The sequence below is a fragment of the Petaurus breviceps genome, unplaced genomic scaffold, assembly GCF_028583685.1.
Source record: "Petaurus breviceps papuanus isolate PSGF00001 unplaced genomic scaffold, PetGlider_PUasm1.0 90919, whole genome shotgun sequence".
Lineage (NCBI taxonomy): Eukaryota > Metazoa > Chordata > Mammalia > Diprotodontia > Petauridae > Petaurus > Petaurus breviceps.
Window position 1 is genome coordinate 15,697,179 of NW_027187378.1, and position 18,060 is coordinate 15,715,238.

Sequence of the window (18,060 nt, forward strand, 5' to 3'; positions counted from 1 at the left end):
TATATATATATATATATATATATATATATATATATATATATATATATTTAAACATTTGATATTAAAACTTTGGATTCCAGATTCATTCCCTTCTTCCCTTGTCACCCACCCTTACTGGGAAGATAAGCAGTTCAGTATAGTTTATACATGTGTATAATGCAAAACAATAACATAGTAGATATATTGTAAAAGACTGACTATATTTCCCTCCCTCCTATCCCACCTCCCACTTGTTCTATTCTCTACTTTGATCCTGTCCCTTTTCAAAAGTGGATGCTTCCAACTTCCCTTCCCCCCAGCCTGCCCTCCCTTCCATCATCCCCCCCTCTCATCCCCTTCCCCCCTACTCTCCTGGAGGGTGAGATATCCTATTTAGTGTGTATTTCATTCCCTCCTCAAGCCAAATTCAATGAGAATAAGGTTGAGCCATTCCTTTTTTGCCTTCCTATTCTTCCCCTCCATTGTAACCATTTCCCCTTGCCTCTTCTATATGAGATAGTTTACCCCATTCTGTCTCTCCCCATCTCCTCACATTATATTCCCCTCTCACCTCTTAATTTCACCTTTTAAATATCTTCTCTTCCTATTCAACTGGTCCTGTGCCCTCTATCTATGTCTACCTGTAAACATATATACACACATTCATATATGTATTCATATGCCTATATACCTTCAACTATTTTCATACTGAGAAAAGTTTCATCAGTTACAATTATTATTTTTCTTTGTAGGAATATTAATAGTTCCACTTTGATAAGTTCCTTATGGTTTCTTTTCCCTGTTTACCTTCTCATGCTTCTCTTGCTTCTTGTATTTGAATATCAAATTTTCTATTCAGCTCTGGTTTTGTTCATCAACAATGCTTGAAAGTCCTCTATTCCATTGAAAGACCATATGTTCCCCTGAAGCATGATACTCAGTTTTGCTGGGTAGGTGACTCTTGGTTTTAATCCCAGCTCTTTTGACCTCCGGAATATCATATTCCAAGCCCTTCGATCCCTCAGTGTAGAAGCTGCCAGATCCTGGGTTAACCTGATTTTGTTTCCACAATATTCAAATTGTTTCTTCCTGGCTGCTTGTAATATTTTCTCCTTGATCTGGGTATTCCATAACCTGGCTGTAATATTCCTAGGGGTTTTCTTTTTGGGATCTTTTTCAGGAGGTGAATGGTGTATTTTTTCAACCTCTATTTTGCCCTCTGGTTCTAATACATCAGGGCAATTTTCCTTGAGATTTTCTTGAAGGATGATTTCTGGGTTCTTTTTTTGATAATGGCTTTCAGGTAGTACAACAATTTTTAAATTATCTCTCCTGGATCTCTTTTCCAGGTCAGTGGTTTTTTCCATGAGATATTTCACATTGCATTCTCTTCTTTCATTTGTTTGGATCTGTTTAATAGTATCTTGATTTCTCATAAAGTCACTAGCTTCCTTTTGTTCCATCTAATTCTGAAGCAATGATTTTCCTTAGTGAACTTTTGAGATTCTTTTTCCATCTGGAAAATTTGGCTTTTTAAGGCATTCTTCTCCTCATTGGCTTTTTGAGCCTCTTTTGCCATTTGAGTTAGTCTATTTTTTAGTGTGTAATTTTCTTCAGTCAGGTTATTGACTCTCGTTTTATAGTATTCTTGCATCATTCTCATTTCTCTTCCCAATTTTTCCTCCACTTCTCTTATTTGGTTTTCAAAATCCTTCTTAAGGTTCTCTATGACCTGTAACCAGCTTGTGTTTTACTTGGGATCTTTTGGTGCAGGAGTTCTGACATCCTTGTCTTCTTCCTGTTCCATGCCTTGATCCTTTCTGTCCCCAAGAAAGGAATCCAAATTTGGATTACTGTGCTTGCCTTGCTTCCCTTGTTTCCTCATGTTGCCACTCAATTACTTGACTTTTGAGCTTTTTGCCACAGTAGAACTCTGCTACCAGAAGAGGGAGCTTTGTCCCAATCACTGGGTTTTTCTCAGCTTTTGCAGCTATTTTTTTTTTTTTTTTGCTGGAGCTATTAGTTGCGTGCCTTCTCTGAAGCCTGCACACTCTCTGGCAAACTTGTCATGCATCCCAGGACCTCTACCCTAGACTGCAATCTAGATCCAAGCAGGTTAAAGCAACAGCTATTACCCCAGGGGTGGCCAGGTGGCACAGTGAATAGAGCACTGACCCTGGAGTCAGGAGGACCTGAGTTCAAATCTGGCCTTAGACACTTAACACAGAAACTAGCCATGTGACCTTGGGCAAGTCACTTAACCCCAATTGCCCTCCAAAAAGCAAAAAAAAAGAGTGATTACCCCTCAAACTGGTTGCTTGGTCCCCTTACAATCTGCAGGCCAGGAGCTCTGAAGTAGCCATGTGGCAGCAGCTGCAGGGCTACCAGGCCTCAGTTGCTTTTTGCCCTGGGGACAAAGGCCAACCACATTCCTAAATTTCCAGGTCCCAAAGTCCACACTGCACTGACCTCTTATTTAGTTCTTAGCATCTATGGGTTGCTAATTCTGCAAACCATCACAGCTTCTGATGATCTGAAGTCCCTCCAGCTGGTGGTATGTTGTGGCCACTCTGAAGCTAAAACCTCAGGCTCACTTGGGGCTGGGCTCAGTTCCCAGAGAGCTATGCTGGCTGCTTTGTGCCAGCCTGCCAGGCTGTCCTCAGTGGGAGGTTAGAGTCTCTGTGTCATTTTGTGGGTTCTATAGCTCCAAAGTTTGTCAGAGTTACCTTTTATAGGAATTGGAGGAGGTAGAAGCAGGAGCCCCACGGAAGTCCTTTTTCTACTCTGCCATCTTGACTCCACCCCCCCCTAAATTTTGTACTTTTTACCTCTTAAGGATGATGATTTCTCCTTAAGGATGATTGAGTTCAAGATGATTGGAAAGCAGTCTCCAATCAAGATGAAAGAAGACTTTAGATGGATACTTTATAGTAATTGATTTAGATTTTGACTTACTGAATGATATCTTTTATTTAAGAGTATGTGGCCATTTTAATAATAAGTTCTTATGTGATATTGTTGTTAGTGTTTACTTTCGTTTCTGTGAATGTTTTGCTTTAGTTTATTGCTGAATAAATAGAGATTTCACCATACTATGTTATTGCTGAATAAATAGAGATTTCACCATACAGTGTGATCAGAACCTTAAAGGAATTCACATCAACAATCCTCAGCAGAGCTGGTCATGTTTGACTTTACAAAAGCCCATGAAAACAACTTTCCCTATGGACCATCAGTTGCCTTTCTGGAAAGCATAAGGAAGATGAAGACTTGACTTCACCTATAGTACTATGGGTTGATAATTCCAGTATGACTGCCATCCTTGGGGCTTAGATGGAAAATCTGCATTTGGGGCACCTAGAATTCTGTTTCTTTGCAGCTTTGACATTTAAGAATTTGGACTTTGGTCTTACTGAGCCTCTCACTTTGGCTTAGTCATCACTAGAGCTAAGGTTAGTTAATCAATATTCATATATTACATTTATATTGTTGCTGGGGATACAATGCAACCTATGTCTTTGCATACAAAACTTTGTGTTTAATATGTATTTGTACATGCATGTATATGCACACATATAAATGCAGTTATATACACACACTTCTTTGTTTATATAATGATAGTATTATCCCCCTTAAGAAAACTTTTAGTCTTGAGCTCAGAACAAACCAAGTCAATCATTCACTGAAAAATCAATTATAGAAATTAGAGGAAAGAAGAATAGCTACCAGCCATAGTACTTACTTTTTAGTCAAAAATGCTTATGTGTTTAGCTAAGTGTGGAAAATTAGCTAAATATAGATTAAGTATAGAATATATGTGTACATACATACAGACACGTTAATGTATACATAAATATGTATATGTTATATATTTATATCTATATAATCATAGATACATATCAAAAGAAACAGATGTAGACACAAATCTAAAGACATAGATATGTATGCTTGATACCTTTCTGTTATTTTCTACTTTAGAAGGGAAGAGAAAGTATGAAGATGACTAAGCATGAAAGAAAAGGCAAAAACTTTGTGCAGTTTTGTACCAACAATCTGGCAAGCGATCCCTATACCATTTCATAATGGTAAAAAAAAAAACACACAAAAAGACATAGCCATAAAGTTCAATGCCAATGGTTTTCTGAGAAATCCCTTTGTGCCTAAAGTTACTCATCTGTTAAATTTTTGAAGTAGTTGTCATTTGCCATATTAAAAAAAAATGATATGATAAATAATGAGATAATAATAGGATGGTTGGAAATTCTTAGAATTATTACCATTCATTCTTTGGGAGAACATGCTTTATCCACTAACAGGTCAAGTTCAATCATAATGAATTCTTTAATTTATTTTGTTATGCTGTAATTTTGTTACATACAAAATTGACTGATTGGGGGGGGGGGGTTTAGAGTTTTTCCTACAAAATTTTCCACTAAATAACGTTTATTGTAACAGGACTTGACCTGTATATGAACTCATTATTTATGCTTCGATTCACCTCATGCTATGGTATGATACTGGGCTTTTAGAAACAGGATATTTTTTAAAGTAATGCCTATGGTAAGGATAGGCAAAACTGGCATTACGCCAAATGTCTCAATCTATGCATCAAACATTTTGGGTTAGGCAAAATTGAAAACACATTTGGTGAAGTTCATTTCCCTTAATTTTGAAACCCATGTGTATTTCAAGGGAAATTTAATCCGTGTGTTTCTAATTCATTTACACTTAACTCATCAAAATATTGTTTTGTAATAGTTATTTCATTTCATGTCCAGGAAACCTTATGAGCACCCTTTACAAGCTTCTTAAAGTCTTTTTTCTCCTTTGAGTCAGGAAGTCACATTTGGCCAGAACTAGACGGAACTCATATCCAGAAATGGTTGAATTGAATTCTGAAACTGGTCCCATCAAAGTTCAATGGGCTCTATACTTAGCTAAACATGTAAACATATTTGACTAAAGAAGATAATTATATCTAGTGGCTGCTCTTTTTTTCTCCTAGTTTTCGTAATGGATTTCTCAGTGAATGTTTTACATAGTTTATGCTGAGCCTGAGTCCAAGAGTTTTCTTTAAGGGTTATATAATGCCATCATTATATCTTTCTACAAATAAAGGCATGATAAGTGAATGCTGATGTGGCCACTGATATAGCCTACTGATTGAATCTCTTATATAGGAAGCATGGTGAAGTCTTGGAACTTTTAGAGCAAGAGAAACCCTGGGAAAGAAGGCAAAAAAAGGAAATAGGCAATTTCATATAATTAATTTAATTTGAAATGAAATGTAGTGAATGGTATTAGTTATAATTTTACATACAGTTTCTGGGATAAAAAACAAAAGAACATTTATTAGATCAAAGCCTGGAAATACAGCAGATAAAATGTTAGCTTAAAACAAGAAAAATGAATTAACTTCTATGTTTGAGTTTTTAAAATATGACAATTATTATAATCCTCAAAGACTAATGTGTTTGCAACTCTTGATGGAGTCAATGTGTGCTAAGAGATATTTCTTCAATTTTTTGAAAGCAAGGAACTAAAGAATTGTCCTATTTGGTTTTTGATTTACAACCAGAACAGTGGACCAAATTTGCAGCAGTTCTTCCTTTGGCGTCTTCCATTGGAGTGTGTGAATTGACTAACTAGACTCTGGTGGACTTAATTATCATGAACAATTACCCATTGCAAAGGGATCCATTGCGTGTGCCAACATCTACACGTGAACATTAGCAATACTAGAATGAAATCCATTTGAACAGCTATACACTGTTGGTTTTGTGGGCAGAATCAATTAATATGTTTGGTAGGAAAGAGCCCACAGTTGAAACATAGGAATATTTTCTTTGCACTCTCTTTTTAATCAAACAAAATGTTGCTGGGTTTTGTATTGGTATTTTTATAGGGACACATGATGATATAGAGTGGGCAGTTGTGTAGTATATAGATCACCTCACCACCTGTCCCACAGGATGATATTTGAAAGCCATTACAATGCTTGTACCAATCATTCCTAAGCAGAGTATTTTTCCTTCTAATCACAATAAACTTATACACACACACACACATATATATATATATATATATATATATATGTATGCACACATGATATATATATATTTTTTCTTTATATTTTAGTAAGGTCTGAAATCCTATTGTAAATTGCTCTTCTTTTAAGTTAAAGTTTAAAATTTTGATGGTTGAGCTTGGTTTAATACTACTACCTTGCCACGTGGAAAGAAAAATAGCAACTGAGATTGGAAAACAAGTTAATAATAGACTATTCAAAAAAGGAAGGTAAATTGGGCTTAATGGAATCAAGAATCCCTGAGGGATTGGATTCATACGTCAAATTTGGATCTGGAAAACAGTATCTGTTTGAAAAGGAGCAAAATATAAGGGAAAGATCATGTTGCCATTATTGTTGCTAGGGCTATTTTGCCAGAATAGGTAATTAATTTTAGAAATAAATCTGTATATGCCCAATCACTCCCTTTGGAAATGTGACTGGCCAGAGTTACAGTTCCTTCTGTGAGTATCTGATAATATTATTCCATATACATGAGGCAAATATGGAATCAATCCCTAAACCAAAGGCATAAACTTGAGGCCAATAGAATTAATGAATACCAATGCAAAAATACCACCTAAAATATTTGCAAATAGAATATCACAATATATTAAAAAAGTAATCACAATGGTTAGGTAGGAATTATAAATGGAATAGCAGGGTGTTATAATACCAGGAGAATTGTCAATAGAGTATCTTTAACAAAAGATCACACAAGAGAAATATCATAAAGGCTGTCTGAGAAATGGAAAAACCAGGAAAAGAGAAGTGTTAATCATGGTGAGGATGAGAAATAACTTGACCCTCCCTCCACTGGCAATTTGTAGGAAAAAAAAATGGACAGTCATCATACAAAATGGAAGAAATACATGAATGGTTGAGATCATAGATACAAATGAAGTATCAAAGAATTAGAAAAGAAAAATAAAAGACTTGATTATTTGATTTTGTTTAAGAGAGCATGTCTGATAAAAACGTAAAAATAATTTTTCCATAATATGATTAAAATTATATATTTCCAAAAGTTCAGCTATCATTGTTCACAATATAGTTTAAATATTTGCATTATTAAAAGAAGTACAAAATAGGGAAATCAATTCTATTCACTATTATTTAATATCTATTTGCAAAGTTTAGGAAGCACAATAAAGAATTATAAAAGAAATTACAAGATTAAACATTGAATAAGTTAAAATACACTTATTTGCATGCTACATAATTGTATATTTAGAAAAGCCAAGACAGTCAACAAAAATATTAATGGAGGTAATAACTGTCCTTAATAATATATTGGAGTAGGTAGTAAACCTATAAAAACATCTTCCTTTCTTTACACCACCACCAAAAAGCAAGAAAAATAGAAAAATTTGCCATTGTTAGAAAGAATATGAGCTGTTTTTGTATAAACTTTCCAGGACATACAGAAAACCTATATAAAGACAATTTCAAAATTATTCTGACAGGATTAAAGAAATAAATGAATAAATGGAAGGAGGGATGGACCTTGGTTAAATTGATCACATGAAGTTAAAATAACAATACTTTCCAAAGGAATGCCTGACTCTGTTATTCCAACCCAAACAGTAGGAAGTTATTGCATTTTTTTTGTTTGTTTTTGGTCTTCACTTCTGATTTTACTGTGCCTGGGGCTCCTACTTAGGAAACTGCCTCTACCAATGAAGACCTGCAAATTTTCAAATCAAGAAACATTCATTATGCATTCACTGTATGCTAGGCACCATTCTAAATGTGAGGATGATAAAAGTTAGCAGAAAGAGCCCTGCCCTCAAGAAGCTTGCTTTATAATTGGAGATGATAGCACATAAAAAAATAGCTGAAAAGTGTTAGGGAACATTGTAGAAAATATCTGGGGTAGTCAGAAGGGCAGCCTGGAAAAGAGAGAAAACAGGTGACCTGGACCTTCTCATTAAAATGGAGGTTGTAAGAGGAATCAGTCAGTCAGAGGGAGAGGCCACAGGAAGGTATATGTTGGGGGTGGGGGCAGGGAGGTAGAATTCCCAATGTGTTAAATCCAGGTGTGAAACAAGGTTTCAGAGTACAAAGGTTTCTGGGAATATTGTAGAGAAAATCCAGGAAGGAGAGTCAGGAGCATACCCTACAGAGGAATAGAGAAGTCAGAAAAATAACTGGAGTACCCAGTCGGTATAGGTCAGAGACAGGTTTTGAAGCCAGATTTTACTGACTATGCGGCCCACACTCTGTCCACTATACTATATTGACTTTTGTGGGATAAGAGATAAAATTAGGACTATGATTTCTTTAATGAAGAACCCAATAAAGAACTTTATCAATGCAAGTCACCATGTATACTGCAACTTAGAGTTTTAGAACATTAACCAGAGCACTGAGGAGTTAAGACACTTGCTCATGATCACACAGTGAACATGTGTCAAATCCAGGTGGTCTTGATACCAAAAGAGCTAGGTGGTATACTGGATAGAGCACTGACCATGAAGTCAGGAAGAACTGAATTCAAATCTTATCTGAGATATTTATTAGCTGTGTTCTCTTTGCTTTACTTCCCTCATCTGTAAAATGGGGATGATAAGAGGGACCAACTCCCAGAATCAGATTTGTAATGAATTTTGAAAACTTTCAAGCACAATATAAATAGTAGTTTTTCCATTGTGATCATGATTATTCCATATCAGTTATGCCAAACTATCTCTTGCTGGCTTTCATGGAAATAAAGTCACAAGAAAATGCATATAGAAAAAAAAGTAAAAATAGGAAAAAAAATCAAGAACTATGGAAAAGAAAACCAGAGAAAGGGAATTAGCACTATTAAACCTCTAAACATAGTAAAAAACCACAATTATAAAATCTACCTTATGCTGAAAAAGAAGCAGAGAAGTCAATCAAGGCAAGAGAATACATAGCTCAGAATCAGAAACCAGGAATTACCAATGAAACAGAACAGTTAGAAATGAGTATAAAATAACATTGTATATCAAGATTATCCACTGTCATGTAATATCTAGATACTTGAGGATAAAAATATGGTGGAAGACATTTGAGTGATGGTCAATGGAGCTAGAATAAAAGATACAATTTGGTAGAGGTATATAGAAACCTCCCTGGGTGAGAGGAGATACATAGAACCTAGTAGGAACTTAGTCTCCCTTAGGAAACAATTTAATTTGGCACAGAACCATGTTAGTGTAGGTTAGGTAAACTTCAACTATCTCAGGATGTCCTATTCTCTTTGCCAAAACCAAAAACAGATATATCTGTGATTTGCCTTAATAGAATTTTATCTTTCAAAGGGTGGAGGAAGCAACAAGGAGAAACTGGTATTACATAACTGGTATAACATAATTGTTGCTGAAGTAGAAATGGCAACAATCTCCAGGACAAGTCAACTCTCCACGATAAAGATTGTGTGATAGAAGAGAGGAGAGTTAAGTATAATCTGGCACATATCCTAATTTTGGGGAGTTTTCCTAACTTCATATCTATCCTTCTATCCACTGTACCATGTTGCTGCCCAGATTTTGGGGAGAACAGACTCCAAAGAGTTCAGAAACAGGATAGGCAGTATCCAATAGGACTCTTACTGAAGAAATTATAATCTAAGAGTGATGGGGCATACTTAAGAATCAAATTCAAAATATACAAGGAAAATTGTTTTTATGAAGAAAAAATGGAATTGCCTAAAGAGTCCATTGTGGACTCACAAAGAACTCGTGAAGAAACTCAGATTTTAAAAAGACTTGGATAGAAGATAAATGCATAACCTTTTCCCAGGGGCTGTAAAGATCTTAGGCTCACATAGAATGGGTATAATCCTGGAATCTGACCCCAAAAGTATTTTTTAGCTAATTGTTTCTACCTGCACTGTACTACTGAAAAATCTCCATTTATATATTAGGTATATAGCTTGTGTTTAGGTTACTCAAGCATAAGTACCTGGGTCCTCCAGTTCCTGTACAAGAACTCAAGGTCACAAATGCAAATTGGTTATGGGATATCCTTTCTGTAGAAGATGCAAAGGACTAACAGCAACCCAGAAATATAAATACATAAGACATTCAAAAGAATTATAGAAGTTCTCAAATCAAGACTAAAATACATAAAACCCTCAAAATAGTTTCTCTTAGAAGGAACAGAATTTGAGATTATCTTTGGGATCAACTATGGACACATCCTTGTGTATTCCTTAACTTTCTCAAAGGTTCCTACACAGCTACTCTCTCCAAACTTGTGCCCTACTGTGGTTTAGATTGCTTCTGGTAGGAAAAACATACTTTGGACTGATTAAAAAGAAAACATTTTTAGGTAACTAAGTGGGATAGCCTAGGCAGCTAGATGGCACAGTGGATAGAGTACTGGGCCTGGAATCAGGAAAATGTGAGTTAGAATCCAACCTCAGACACTTACTAGTTTTGTGACCCTATGTAAGTTATTTCACCCTATTTGCCTCAATTACTTCATCTGTAAAATGAACTGGAAAAGGAAATGGCAAACCACTCCAGTTTCTCTGCCAACAAAATCCCAAATGGGGTCATGAGGAATCTGACACAACGGAAATAACTGAACAAGAACAACAAGGTGGCACAGTGGCTAGATCACAAGATCTGGAGTTAGGAACATGAGTTTAAATCTGACCTCACATACTTAATAGCTGTGTGATCCTGGGCAAGTCACTTAATTTGTTGGTCTCAGTTTCCTTAACTGTAAAATAAGGATTGTAACAGTGCCTGCCTTTGAGGTTTATTTGTAGGATCAATGATCAAATATTTGTAATTTGTGCACTTAGCACAATGATTGGCACACAGTAGGAACTTTAAAAGTGTATGTTCCCTTTCCCTCCTTCCCCTGAATAAGTAATCATTCGATATTTCATTGACTTCCTTAACAACATCCTTCCTTTTTTTTTCCTAGTCCTCCTGGAACTCATATAGACATTTACTTTTATGATATTACTTTGCTGAACTGGATTTCTTTGGAAAGGAAACACCATTTTGAACTTTCCTAATAGACATGCACTTTTCTAAGTAATTCAGTCTAATGAGGCCTAGTGGACCTTCTTAGTTACAAGACCCCAGTCGTTTGTTCCTCATAACTTTAACCTTTATTACTCCTCCAGCTTCTGGAAAGATAAAGAGGGACACTATTAAGGAAAGTGGCAACTAGTTGGCTAGTGGATAGAGTCCCAGAGCCTGAAATCTGGAATATTTCAGCTTCCTGAGTTCAAATCCAGCCTCAGACACTTACTAGTTGTATGAACCCTGAGCAAGTCACTTCACCCTATTTGCCTCAGTTTCTTCACCTGTAAAATGAGCTGGAGAAGGAAATGGTAAACCACTTTCGTATCTTTGCCAATAAAACCCTAAATAAGGTCATGAAAAGTTGGACATGACAATTAACAAATGCCCTTTTTACTTCCTAGAAGGTCTGATCACCTGACACTTGAACTTGGGTTACCCCCAAGATTGTTATTTCCTGAAAATGTCCTTTCCTGACTTAAAGGTTTGATTTGGGGATCACGCTGCCTAAAAAATCCTCCCTCTCTGAGTAGAAGATTGAATACTCGTATACTAGAACTTGAAATTATCCAGGAGTCAACCTTGAAGGCAGACACTATTCAGGAAAATCTTCTTTATTTACTAAATGGCTTGATTCCAGGGTCACAACACCAAGAAGATCCTCTTTATCTTCTATAAGGCTGAATTCTAAGATTCTCAAACTTGGGTTTACCCATAAGACAACCTCCCAGTTTGGTGTTCTTCAGGAAATTTCCTTTCTGTGGGATAAAAAAATTTGAATTCAGGCCTTCCAACTTCAAAAAACTGTTCTTTTTAATCTTTATTAGTATTCTCATGTAACAAATGATGAAAAAAAAGGTCAAAGAGATAGTGAATTATTCATGGTGACCCAGCTGGTGAGTGTCAAAACCAGGATTCAAGATAAAATCCTTCTGATCTCTCATCTGGTTCTGTTTCTACTCCACCAAACTGATTCTTCACTTACCATCTCTGGCAAGCAAATCCCCTCTGGGACTTTTATTTCATCTGTAAAATTAGGAAATTGAATTTGATGACTCCTAAAGACACCAAATCACCAAGTTTGGAGTTGGAAGGAACCTCAGTGACCATTCTAATCCATGCCTGACAAAGAAACTTTAATATAAACAAGTACTCATCTATCCACTGTGCTTGATAGTCTCCATGAAGAAGAACCCACTGCCTCCTAGAGTGATTCCCCAGGGATAGCTCTAAATGTTAAGGAACTTTTTTTTTACAGATGGTCAAGCTTTAAATCTGCCTCTTTACAACTTCCAATAATTGTTCCTAGTTCTTCCCCTTGGGGCCAAACAGAACAAATCTAATCCCTTCTCCACAGAATAGTCCTCCAAATACTTGAACAGAGGTATCCTTTGAGTATTCCCTTTTTTAGTCTAAATATGCATCGTTTTGTCAACTCATTCTCATGTGATATGAAGTCAAGACCCTTCACCATGCTGGTTGCTGTCCTTTGAATCTTTTCCAGTTTATCAATGCCCTTCCTAAACTGTGGTGCCTAGAACTAAATGTCTCAGATGTGGTTAGACCAGAGTGCAAAGGGATTATCACATCCTTATTCCTGGGAGCTAAACATCTCTTATTTCAGCTAGAAATAACACGAGTTATTTTTGGCCACCCCATCAAACTGCAACCTCATATCAAGCTTGCAGAAATCTAAAACCCTCAGATCTTTTTTTGCTCAAAAAAACTGCTATCTAGCTGTGCATCCCCCTATATAAACTTGAGAAGTTGATTAAAAAAAACTGAAGCATAAATGTCTACATTTATCCCTATCATATTTCACATCAGTAGATTTAGCCCTTGTGATGGCATGCAGAGTAGTACTTTGCTGCTTGTTTCACCTATTCAAGTGCCTTTGAACCTCATATTTGATTGTGTCAAGTCTTTGTTGGAAACAGTACATTGTGTTTCCCTTAATAAGCCTAAGGGAGTTTGGAGACCTTCCCTATCCTTAATAGGTCTAACATGATCACATGGAGTCCATGGTGGGGGGAAATTGTTGAACAAGCTGAACAGGAAGTGTGGAACAGGAAGGAGCAGAGCATATAAAAGCTCAAGCACAATCAGGGACCAAGCAGAACTGAAAGGGAGAATACTTGTGGTGTCAGCACTCTGCCCGTCTGTTCCATCTGTGTTGATGTTACTTTGCCAGGCGGAAGCACTCTGTTGATTTGTATTACTTTGTCAGACAGAAGCACTCTGTCTGCTGATTTGTGTTGCTTTGTCAGACAGAAGCATTCTGTCTATTGATTTTTGTACTTTGTCAGATAGAAGCACTCTGTTGATTTGTATTAGTGTTACTTTGTTGGACAGAAGCACTCTGTTGATTTCTCAGACAGAAAGTGAATTGAGATGATAGTGCTGGCAATGTGTGTAAATATTGTTGTAGTCCTGTTAAGCATTGTTTTCTTAGAAACAGAAACTGTGAAGAGCTTGGAATACAGTGGTCCCGGTGAGCTGTGATATGGCACAGAAGTAGAGAGCTGCCTACCTGTGAATTCAGGAAACAGCTGAGTGAATCCAGGCAAGAGCTGGGAGCATGGAAGAGGAGCCATGGGATTTGGAAGTCAGCTTCTAGTTAATATGAAAGGAGACTTTATTTGAGTACTTGGGTACTCAGTACTGACTGATGACATTGTAACTTACTATGGGATGAATGGTATTTGTACTTTCTGCTACCCCTTAGGGATAATTGACTTAAGGATGATTAGAAGCCAGCCTCAGGTCAAGATGAAAGAAGACTTTACTTAAGTACTCTATATTGATTGAGGAGATTGTGACTTACTGAATGTTATGTTTTGTTCAAGACTCTGTGGCCACCTTAGTAATAAATTGTTATGTTATAAAATTGTGAAAGTTGTGCTTTAGTTTCTTGAATGTTTTGCTTTATTTTATTGCTGAATAAAGAGAGAGTTCACCATACTATGTGATTAGATCCTTAAAGTTATTCACAGTAGCATTCCTCAGGAGAGCTGTCAGTGATTGACTTTACAGCCCTATATTCTAACTTGTCAAGATATCTTTTGGATCCTTCCTGTCATTCAGTGAGTTAGCTACATCCCCTTGGTTTATGTCTTTGGCAGATTGGATAAGCAAACCATCTATGCCTTTATTCAAGTCATTAACAAAAATATTAAATAGCATAGATCTAATTATGGGTCTCTGGGACACTAAACTAGAGCTTCCTACCAAATTGACATGAGACTATTAAAGACTCTACTCCTTTGGAGTCTGGCCATTCCATCATTTCTGATTCCACAAAAGCAATAAAAAGTGAAGGTAGAGTCAGGATCTAGCCTTAGACACTAGCTATGTAAGCATGAGCAAGTCATTTAATCTCTACCTGCCTCTTTCCTCAACTGTAAAATGAGAATAATAATAGTATGTACCTCCTAAAACTGTTGTGAGGTCCAAATGAGGCAATATTTGTAGAGTTTAGAAGTTTTCAAGGAGCTGTTAAGTAGATGCTTAATGAATACTTTTTTCCTTCCTTAATCTAATTTTTTACAGCATCTACTTCACATCTATTTATTTTTTCCATAAGAATAATATTAGATAATCCATCAAATAACTTGCTAACAGGTATACTATGGATGTAGTATTTCTCTGATCTGACATTTTAGTGATTCTGTCAAAAGGGGAAATACATTACCTTGGCCATTACCTCTCCTTCTTTTTTTTTTTTTTAAGCAATCGGGGTTAAGTAACTTGCTCAGTGGCCAGTTATCATTTCTGGGTGTGGTGCTGAGTATCTGAGCCCGGATTTGATCCAGGTCATCCCGACACTGGAGCTGGTGCTCTTACTCGCTGAGACACCTGGCCGCCTCTAAGCAATTGGGGTTAAGTAACTTGCTCAAGGTTACATGGCCAGGTGTTTTTGGGTGGGTGCTAAGTGTCTGAGCCCGGGATTCGATCTCCAGGTCTTCTCAACACTGGAGCCACTGCTCTTACTCACAGTGCTACCTGGCCGCCCCCTGCATTACCTCTTCTTGAAGAAGTTATATTGGCTCTTTAAATTCTTCTTTTCTTTTCTTGGTGTTCATGAGCCATCTCTTTACTGATGCATTTTAGTTTTTAGGTTTTTTTGTTCCCTCTAAAAATTGAAGTCACATTCATGGGCCTAATGTTTATAGACTTTATTCCCTTCATTCCTTTCCCTTTTAGGAAATTTAGGACATCTGTCCATCCCCAGTTTTGTAGAACTTCTCCTATTCTTGATAACCTTTCAGATATCACCAACAATGACTTAGGAATCACATTTGTCCATTCTTTCAATAGTCAAGGATGTAGTTCATTGGACTAGGTGCTATGAATTTATAAAGGGTAGCTAAATGTTCTGTCTTCTCCATCCTCCACAAAATCCTTAGGATTAGATTTTCCAGATATCAGACAAATGTAGTCCTTCAATTAGAAGCTGCTAAATCCTGTGTTATCCTGATTGTGTTTCCACAATATTTGAATTGTTTCTTTCTGGTTGCTTGCAATATTTTCTGAGACTCTGGGATTTGGCTACAATATTCCTATGAGTTTTCATTTTGGGATCTCTTTCAGGAGATGATCAATGGATTCTTTCAATGTCTATTTTACCCTCTGGTTCTAGAATATCAGGGCAGTTTTCCTTGATAATTTCTTGAAGGATGATGTCTGTGTTCTTTTTTTGATCATGTCTTTCAGGCTGTCGAATGATTTTTAAATTATGTCTCCTGCATCTATTTTTCAGGTCAGTGTTTTTCCAATGAGGTATTTCAGATTGTCTTCTATTTTTTCATTTTTTGTTTTGTTTTATAATTTCTTGATTTCTCATAAAGTCATTAGCTTCCATTTGCTTCATTCTAATTTTCAAGGAATTGTTTTCTTCAGTGAGATTTTGGATCTCCTTTTCCATTTAACCAATTCTGCTTTTAAAGGAATTATTTTCATTGACTTTTTGGACCTCTTTTGCCTTTTGGGCTAGTCTATTTTTAAGGTGTTATTTTCTTAAGCATTTTTTGGATCTCTTTTAGCAAGCTATTGCCTTATTTTTCATTATTTTCTTGCATCACTTTGATTTCTCTTATGAATTTTTCCTCTACTTCTCTTACCTGATTTTCAAAATCCTTTTTGAGCTCTTCCATGGCCTGTGACCAAGTCATATTTTTTTCTTGGAGGCTTTGGATGTAGGAGCTTTGACTTTATTATTTTTTTCTGGTTGTATGTTTTGATCTTCCTTGTCACCAAAGTAAGATTATATAGTCTGATTTTTTTCCCACTGTTTTCTTATATTCCCAATTAATTATTTGACTTTTTAACTCTTTGCTAAAGTAGGATTTTGCTTCCAGTGTGGGAGGTGTACTGTCCCAAGCTTCAGGAGTTTTTTTGCAGCTATTTTCACAGATACTTCTAAGGATCTGTAAATTTTATGTTCTTCCAAGTTTTTATGATAAGAGAAAAGGTGTTTACTGTTCTCCTGGCCTATCCTCTGGTCTGTGAGTGACTGCAAGCACTCTTTTCTGCCTTGCAAATGTGAGTAGAATTCCCTCTCCACTGCCACTGCAAGCTCTGCCATATAAGTGCTCCTCCTTGCCCCAGTACTGCCAGCTAGGACTGCAACCCAAATCCAAGGAGGGAAAAGCTGATGCCTCACCATCAGCAAAGAGATCCCTACAATCCCTCTCTGATCAACTGCTGAACCCCCCTACCATCTGTGGGCTGAGACCTCTGGAAGCAGCTTAAGCGCGATGTTGCTGCTGCTGCCACTTCCACCTATGCTGCCCTGGGGCTGACCTCACTCCTCTCTCACCCAGGTCCAACAGACATTTCCTACTGACTTTCTAAGTTGTGTTTGTTGTTTGTGGTTGAGAAATCTGGAAACCACCATAGCTGCCTTCAGTCCCCTGAGGCCTGCTCTGGCCCTATCTGTATCAGCATGGCCCATGCTGGACTGTGCTCCTCTATCTGACTAGTGCAACAAACATTTCCTGTCAAACTTCTGGATTTTCTTGTGCTGGAAACTTGTTTCACTCTGTCATTTTGTGGGTTCTTCTCCTTTTGTATTTGTTTAGAGTCCTTTTTTCCAGATATTTGAATGGGTCTGGAGGAGAGCCCAAGCAAGTCCCTGCTTTTACTTCACCATCTTGGTTCTGCCAAGGTACTTACTTTTCTTTAAGTCCCTTTCCTTCATCTAATTATTAAATTATCTCCTCATTTCCTTTTACCCACTTTCATATTTTGATCTTTTTCACAAGTCCAAACTTCTCAAAATCATTTTCACAATTCCTTTTTCAGTTTAAGATATTTTCTCCTCTCCAGATCCTTTTCCTGAAAACTTCCCTCACAGAATCTGCAAGCAAAATCTTGAATAAGTATGTATTCTCTCTCTCCATTTTCTCCCTGTTTCTTCCAATTTTCTTCAAATCCCTCCACCCCAACTTCAAATTCTGGCATTTTTCATAAGCCTTTAACTCTTCAAACTACCTTGACAAATTTCTCCTTTTTATTCAGCAAAAGTCCTTCTCCAGCTCTTCTACCATGTTTCCCATCTACCCTGTCCCCCTGTCCTGTTCATCTTTAACTTTCTTTAACCACCTTGAACCTTCTACTGACATAGGTTATAGGTGGCACTTTTGTGTTAATGATTACTACTCAAATCAATCTCCTAAATACCCTTCCAAATTCAAATTTAATCTTAAACATATGGTCTGCTTCATGTTTAACATTTTAAAGAAACGAGTTTATAATCATCACTTGATATTTAAACATGCTCTGTTGGCCATTACAATCAGAAAAAAACTATGCTGTTTTTGCACATCTGCTTCTAAAGTATTGATTGGACCTAATAAAATGCCTTTGTATATCTTTTGTATTTATTTATATTTGATTACACTGTTAAAATGTGGAATGTAAAGTCTATTCTTTCATGGCCCAGCTAAGGGATTGTGTTTTACTTATGGCTGGAAAAGGAAAAAAAAGAAAGTTATAAAAGGA